Here is an 8,822-nt window from a genome sequence, read left to right as displayed (position 1 = left end):
ACCACCCCAGTTAAATGCAATCTCCTGGTATCATAGAAGCCCCATTTGTACAAGTTTGTGTGCTTCTATAGATTCAAGTGGAGAAATAGTCACCAGGAAATATTACAGGACAAAGTCAAGACAGATAAATGCTAAAAGATATTATGTGAAAGTTTCCTAGGTGCTGATAAGCTTCAGAGATAACTAATCCTCATGCAAGAAATTATAAACTTAGACCACCAGTGTTTAATGCTCTGCAAGGCCGCCAGCACACATTAGAACCTGCAACAGGTTGTATAACTTGGATCACACCCAGGAGGGCAGCAGCTGGTCTACACAGGTTAAGAATACAGAGTTATGTATGCAGGTGGTGAAACGAAGTGCCCTCTGAAGGAATTTCTAAAGACCTGCCCAGAATGCAGTGGTGAGCCAGGATGACCTTCTGCTTCCAAGCATTCACATTGGGATTGGCCTTCTGATGGCTGCTCCCACTAACAAGTGAACATGAATGAGTGATGTGTTGTGTGAATAGCTATCTGCTTCACTAATAACACCTTGATTCTATTTACAGCAGCTGATGAATAAAAGATATTTTAAGAAATAGCAGTTGTAATCTGAGTTTTCCCCCAAGAGTATTCCATATAAAAGAAAATAGGACCTTATACTACCTGTTTGGGAAAAACATGTTAAAGGGAGTGTGGCAAGCATAACTCTTCATGGTGGCACCTGCAGATCCAGCTAGGACAGATAGTGCTAGCACAGGACAGCTTCTGTGACAAAACAAACCATGTGGAAAGCCCAGTGAAACACATGCTACTCTTTGCCAGAGAGAATTGGTGGCTGTGGGGAATATGTTCCTCCCCCAGAAATATACTATAGGAAATTCAGTCAAATTCAGCCCTGTGGAGGGTCTTGACAGGAACCACGTGCATGTCTGTAAGGGCAAAATCTCTTCAAAAGGAGAAGGTCCCACGTAAGAGTCAGCTAAGCGCTTTCTGCTCCACCACCCACAAGTTGTCTTCCCTTCACGCTTCAATGCATGGCTGGGGACCATGAACTGGCAGACCCAACTCTGCCACTTTGTCACTCTGCAAACATGGGCATTGCTCGAGTCTGCTGTTTTACTAAAGTATCTCCACATGCCTTGTGGCTTCCACAGATGTCCAGAGAATCTGTGCAAACTCATCACTTCTAAAGCAGAAAAGTAACAAGTGTTGGAAGTCACACTGCTGTAAATAAATGAGGACCCCTGACAATTTATCTTAATAACCCTCCCTTTTAATCTGCCTCCAGGTAATCTGCATTCCCATCTCTCCAGGGCTCTGAAGTTTGTACCTCCAATTAAGCAACAGTCAGATTTTTCCATCTATAAAAAGAATGTGAGGTTGTTTGGCTACCTGTTGCACCAAAACTAGCTTTATTGTGTCAGACCAAAGGTATCCTTTGACTAACCACAGCCAGCAGCAGATGCTTTGAAGATGCTATAGAAGAACAGCCAGATTATATCTGGACCTCTATTTTTAATAACTACCAATAACCTCACCTTCTGTGAAGCACTCCTTCCATGTAGGTACTGAAAGGTTTGAGCAGATCATACAATCTTGCAGCTCCTCTCCAGAGAAAGTTTATAACCCAAGTGGCAAAATCCCCATCAACAAATACAGGCACAGCTTCCTTGCAAGAGGCAGCCCAGAGCATTCATGGCAAAGCTGAGAATCAAATGCAGTCTCTTGCCACTAGGTTATATTTTCAAAACTATCTGTCCAAAACATGACAAGAGTGATTAAACTAAAGAAACAAAAGCTTTGACAGATGAAATCTCCTTTCAGATTTTCTGTGGCTGTTTCAGCCTGATCGCTGAAATCCCTCTTGCACACCTGACCTTCAAGCATGCAGGAGCACAGTGCTAGCTCATGCCCAGCCATTGAAGCAAAACTTCCTGCTTGATGAGCTTATTGCCTCCAGTAACTCCTTCAGTACCAGTACACTGATATCAGCAACATTATGATTTATTAAGACATGCAACAGATTTTTCCAGTGTTTTCCCTCCCCCACCATTGTCCTCACTGATGAGGTTCTGGCTTTGGGAGCTTTCTGGGTGCTGGCAGCTGGAGCTGGCAAGCTGTGGTCAGCAAACATTTGCAATCAGCAGCTGACTTCCCACTGTCACCTGCCTGCATGGGCTGATAATGAAATGTTTGCTCTTGTGCCCAGTACCTCATTTTGAGGGCAAAAGAAGGCCCTCCAGGCTGTGGGACCTCCTGAGCCTACACATTGCTTACAGCTGTTGGATTTGTTTAGTGCTCAAGTGAAAGAAGCCAAATAGTGTGTGATCGAAGAACAGGGAAAATGAGCTGGCTCAGCTATGCTTTAATGATATTAGTAATGAATTTTTATTCACTCAATGTTCTCAATTCTTGCTTTCCTTTTTCCTCTAATCTCTTTTGTCTGTGTGAAATGGGTGATATCAGTCCTGCTGAGACAGTCCTGAAAACTTTGCTTAGCTTTGTTACTTCCGCTTCTGCCTCAGACTTTAAGGAAAGCCTTTGGGGTGTAAGCACCTGTAGAGCTACAGGAACTAATTTCTAATCCTCTCTACCAGTGCCAAAACATTGTCAAATCCCCACTCTTCTAGCAGAAGCCTCCCAGCTTCAGAATGCAACATGCCTTCACCTCTGCCCGTGCACCAGCAAGTATGGCAGCTGATGGCATGGCTCCAGTGCCCTCTAAAGCTTCCCCACTGCTGCTGCCAGCAACCTAAACAGAAGTCACCTCTTGTGGCATTTAGAAAGCCTTAGGGAATCAAGTGAGAGTTCTCCAAGGCTATATTGCCAGAAATGCCAGAGGGGAGCCAGCAAGAACACTAAGATTAAATCCTGTCACTTTAGAACATTAATTATAGAGCAAGGGAATCTGTATGAGGTAATTTATACACCTACTCAAGTTAAACCCCAGTTACATCAATTCCTTCCCCTCAGAGAAGTGTCTCTGGTCTGGCTCTGTATGCAACAAGATGAGCATATCAGCTTCTCCATCAATAGGGCAGAAATTTCTCACTCCCCTTTACCCCTGTAAAAGTCTAATAAGAATTTTTAAAATGTGATTTTTTTTTCCTCCCTGATGCATAAACCACGAACTGAATCTTGTTCCCACTCTGCCACTGATCAGCTGAGCAACCTCTTCCATACCTTCCTGTTCCTTCTTCACAAGAAGTACTAATTCCACTGCACCTAGCACTATGCAACAAACGCCTGCTGCAGCCTGTGATCCTGCTGCAACCATTAAAGCTATATATATAACTGGACCTATCCTATATGGCCAGAGGCTTGGCAGAGCAGTTTGGTTTGAACCATCCACAGCCTATTTGATTCTGCAATCTTGATTAAGATCTTTTTTTGCAAATGAAGAAAAAATCAATTGTGGGCCCAAAAACCTTTAAAATTTTCACATCAGTAAGTAATAAAAAGATTTGCAAACTGTTTATTTGCCAAGGGATGAAAGAGCAGGGGTATAGCTACTGGTAGCCTTCCAGTTTAATACCTGCTTTTCAGATATCAGAGATATCTGTTCAGATCTAGTAGGGGTCCCAGTGGACACTGTTTGAAAATCAAACTCTCATTTTCCCTCAGAGCAGTTCCTGTCAAGCCCTGCAGGGACATGGTCACACTAACACAAGTGCCAGATTTTCTGTTTGGCAACAAGCAGCAGGGAGTTGCAATTTTTGGCTGAGCACAGCAACTGGAGAACAGTGACCCTCAGATAAGAGTGGTGCCAGGCAAATGGCTGTTTGATGCAGTCCCACACTCTCTGACATGTGAGGAACAAGGGGTTACTTCAGTGGAATGTCCTGACCAGGCACTGCCAGCACGCCAACCTTCACTCAGGATGACATTACCCAGCCAAGACAGCAGGTCAGTGACAGACCTCACCCAAGGATGGCCTCAGTCTCCAGACCTCTGATGGCACTTCCTGGAGCTCTGCCCCTCCACCCCAGTATCTGTCATCAGCTGAGAAATACTCCTGGCTTGCCCAAAGAGATCCCACAGCAGACCTGCTCTGGCATAGGGAAGAGCCTACCAACGAACTATTAAGACGTTCAGAGACCTAAAAGCCATAGCTTTCCTGTGCCCCTGGAAGAGGGCACAAAGGCACTTAAAATAGCAGGTCTCTACTCATCCAAGTATGCTTCCCTCCCTGAGAGCAGACCATGCATTGCTTTGCTCCCCTTCCCCTCCACAGTACCAGTTAGAATAAGTAGTATTCAAATTCATCTGTTTCCCCTTTTCTCTAGCAGCTGCTTTAACCTTAACCAATGGCCTAAACCACAGAGTTTCTGAGGCCTAATCTCCAAACTTGCATTACAGTTTTGCTGCAACCCACCCTTTCCCTAGCACATATCCTCAATACCCTACATGCCCACATCCCCCAGTCTTCCAGAAGTTCTACCCCCATAGTCCCCTTTTATAGGAAAGTCCAACTGCTCAGCTGCCCTCTCTTCCCTAGAAATCCTCCCACCTGAAAGGAGGGATAGGGCATAACTGAAGTTCAGTGGGAGTCAGTCTACTTTTTTTCAGCAGAGTAGTTTCCAGCTTGTGCTACTTTCAGTACAAACTCTAAAATGCACAGGCTAAGCCCCTAACTAGGCCCGAAAGAAATTCATTAACATATTTGACTGACCATAAGAGAATGATCCACCATCTTAGCCTTGCATAAAGGACACCCAGCCAAAGGCTTTTATATACAGGTGATTTTGGAAATCCTACCAAAGACAGTGTGAAGCAGAGTTTTCAGAGGGGAGGGATTCTATTTTTCAGAAACCAGAGATTTTTATGACTTTTCTGTTGTTGTTGTTGTTTTTGATTTTGGTTTTTGTGGTTTTTTTTCTTTTTTTTTAAGATGTTTTCTGAGTTTTGCCCTTGGAAACTTGGTAGTAATTGCTAGTTCCTCAGAAATTCTGGCTTTTGTTCTGTCAAGATAGCCCAGCAAAGTGGGAGGAAAACCAGCTCCAAATTAGCATTTAGCTGATGCTACAAACATATTTGGGGCCACCTTCTCCCTGTTATTATAGGGCTTAGCACATTTTGAATGTGTGTGCTTTGACACGCCTCAGATGAAGCCCCAGCTGTGTCTGCTGGTGGTCCAAGCCAGAAGAGTCACTCAGCTTTCAATGAGAGGTATCATATCTAGGGCACACTGGGGTAAGGTCACAAGAGGACAGGGCACTGGACACTCTTCCCATCTGTTGTAACATTGAGGGAAGAAATCTCAGAGGACTGAATGATTTTTTGGAGGTCCTACAACCTCCCTTGAGGCACACAAGGTACTTGCTCCTTTGGTGTTTGGGAAGATGGTGGACATGACAGGATGCTGCTGAATTCTCCTCTACTTCATCATTACTGCAGTTGTTTTGGGAGAGAAGGGGAAAGAGACCCCTTGTTTAGTGGAAATGCTGATAGAGTCCTGATATCCAGATGCTTCCTCTGAGAGAAGAACCTGTTACTGGGGTCAGCTTAGCAAGCAAAATGCCATTTGATTTCTGGCAGTAGGGCCAGAAATGACTGCAAACTGCTTTGCCTTTGGCCAGACATTTGAGAGATTGCCACATTATTTATCTAATAACGGAGTGAAGAAATCTGAACTGGATAAAAATAGCAAGGCTTGGATTAGAAAGTGGCTGGCTAATGAGGAACAGAGGTTCACTGTTGCTTTGGTATGCCTACTGTTGCCAGGAGGATCCTGCACAGTGTGGATATGTGTCTATTGAGCTGGGATGGAGGGGACATATAAGGCACCAAACTGCCTAAGAAAGCACTACCAGGTCTATTGAGTGACTGACTGATTAAGAGAGGTAGTAGTACACCAATGAAAAAACTCTCTGGTAGAGGCTGCACACGGACCTGCTTCTTGCAGCGCAGCAAAGCTGGAAGACATGCTCTTGGAGGTGAGGTACACTGGGGGTCTGCTCTTGTGCCACACAAGATGGGAAGTTCACTCTCTTAATGACGGTGAAACACTATTAATGGTTCTTACACTACTTACGCTCAAAATCTCTCCATTAAAATGTCCTTTGTGAGATTTTTTTAGTCAAAAGGGAGTTTTCCTTAAGAACTGATGCTTCCTATCTCCTGTGGTATTTCTAGCCTGGACTTTAAAATGGAAAAGGGACTGGAGGACTGGAGGGTCCAGTCTCCTCAAAGCTGCGTTTTTGCCCCTCCTCAGATGGGTAGAGTGTTCCCTTGTAAGGGAGGAACCAGTTCCTTCTCTGGTGCCAGTGTAGTACGCAGCTCTCTAAGGAGCTGCTCCCTGCAGAGCCACAATTGCTACAAAATTGCCCTTTGGGATCCAAGACTTGGAGTCAATTTCTTTTCCCTACTCAATAGAAAGCGTCTAGCAGGCAATGGAAATGGCACATACACTGTGTCAGAGGTGCAGGGCTGCCTCTTGGAGGGCACCCACCTCCACTCCGTCTGCAGAAGTTACATCTTCAGTCATTTCAAAGACATTAAATGGCTTTACATACACAGTTTCCTCTGTCACTTCTTATCATGTGTCTGATCTGGAGTCAGTATGGCCAAAGGATTGTTCAGATAAATTGTTTCAAATATAGACTTGGATGCTTTTATTAAGATAATGAGTGAAGGCTGCCATCAAGATCAAGGTCTCCGTTGTTCTGGGTGCTGTACAGTATCAGTACTACATTCTGTATTTCCACACTACGAGACACGCACTGTCTCCAAAAGCTTAGAGTCTAAACAGACATTTGAATGGGGAGAGAGATTGAGGCATGTGAAAGAGGAATAATTTATCCATGATCAAAGGCTGAGCTGGAAGTAGGAGAGCCTGTGTCCTGGGTGGGATCTGTTATCTCCTCTTAGCATAACCAACTACTGACACCATCTGTAAATACTCATAATAAGAACATCCCGGGAACAAGACACATGTAATTTCTTCGGACACTCTGTTCTTCCTCTGGTTACAATCATTGGGCAGGTAAGGGCTGTTGCAGCTACATGCAAGGCTTGGGATGCAGCAAAAACAGGCAGATCGTGGTTGTAAGAATGACTCCTGCCGTATGCAATCATCTTTCAGCACACCCAGGGTGCCAATAAAAAAATCCTTTCACAGAGCGCAGTGTGCATTATTAGCCGGAGTAAGAGCTGAGGCAGCATCGCCACCCTGGAGTCGGACAGGGAACTGCAGGCGCAATGTGTCTGCCCTACAGATTCCCCTTCGGTCACCCAGATGGCACGAAGTCTGAATTATGTTGCCATATTTCTCTAAACTGAGGAGAGGAATGGTTGGTCGCCAAACAGGTACTGCAATCTGACAAGACAGAGTCTGGGAGTTAGCTAGTCTTTCACAGTGGCAATGGGTAAGGATAAAGCTACAAAAAGTATATTATTCCAAAAAATACCACCCTGTGATGGATAAATATGAACATTTGTATAAAGAAACTATATAAATAGTGTCTTCTAATGTGGTGGTTGGGGTTTTTTGCTGCCTTTTCTCATGGCTTTGTCCTCCACAAAGTAGGGCTGATTCCTACTTTGCATATGTTAATGTGAAACCAGTGCAAGCTCTGATGTTGATTTTCATTCTGACACCAGATACAGGTCCCCATATAAATGCCAGTGTTTGGGAAAAGCTGATTTTATTCAGGATCTTCTTGTACTCCTGAGGCAATGCCATCCCAGTGTACTGGGGTCTCAGCTCACAGCAACCTCTGGCCAGAAGCCAGGATGTTCTTGCATCTTCTGCTCATTCTGAGCAGCAATTTGTTGTATAGGCACCCTCAGCTCCCTCTTCTCACTATTAACAGGCTATATCCTGGTTTGTTTTCAGCTCAGATGTACCATATGAGACATCATTGGGCTGCCTGAGTCTGGGCAAGTCATTATCTATGTCATGCCTCAGTTACCAGCCTCTAGTCAACAGCTGACACTTCATAAGTATACTGAGAGGTTTCAGTAGCCCATGTCCTGGGATGCTGCAGTGATGGAGATGAGATAAGAATGACTTGGTAAAAGATTTATACAAAGTAGGCTTGACTGCTGTCAGTTGTGACAAATGAACATAACAAGCCAAAAGTTTGTCACCAAGTATTGACTCCCCTCAGCAGCACCTGACAGCACAGAGCTCTCTTTCCTACTTGTGATTCAAGCACTCAAAAAATGTTTATTATTTCTAGCCACAATTCTCTTTCCCTCATTCTCTGCATCTGCAGTTTTTAGGACTCGGGGAAAATCTTGATTAGGACACAGACCATCTCTTAACTTACAACTGAAATATCTGGTTCATTTTAGATGGAAAAAGAAACATCTCCTTCAGAGAGTGTTGTGCTTCAATAAAGCACCTCTTTGTGGTGGCCCACATCAGTGGTGAAACCTTGTCCAGGCTGGCAGCATGAAAGCCAAGGGGCATGTTCCAAACAGGCAAACAAGTGTTGGTTTTTTGTTTATGCCTCTTTCTTGGGACACTTATAAAAGGGCTCAGGGCTGTCCAACAACAGTCTGTCTGTAACATTTTTCCAACAACCATCATTAAAAGTGCTTAGTGTTTAGGATTGTGACAGAAAGCCTGATAGTGGCTCTGTCAGCAATGACATTTGCAAAGGATTGGTGATAGATTTTGTGGTGCCAGTTTATCCTGACCATCTTGGAGCTGTTTCTTCATCTTGGCTGCCTGACTCAGCCTCCAAGCTCATCATCATCATCATCATCATCATCATCATCATCATCATCATCACCATTTATTGGGACTGGCTGACTATTCTGACAAAAGAAATAGTCCTAGTCAATGCAGATGACACTGGGGAATGCTGGAGCTGGAGCCAGATCCTGCAC

The sequence above is a fragment of the Ammospiza caudacuta genome, chromosome 9 (genome assembly GCF_027887145.1).
Source record: "Ammospiza caudacuta isolate bAmmCau1 chromosome 9, bAmmCau1.pri, whole genome shotgun sequence".
NCBI lineage: Eukaryota > Metazoa > Chordata > Aves > Passeriformes > Passerellidae > Ammospiza > Ammospiza caudacuta.
Note: the sequence above shows the minus strand (reverse complement) of the source record.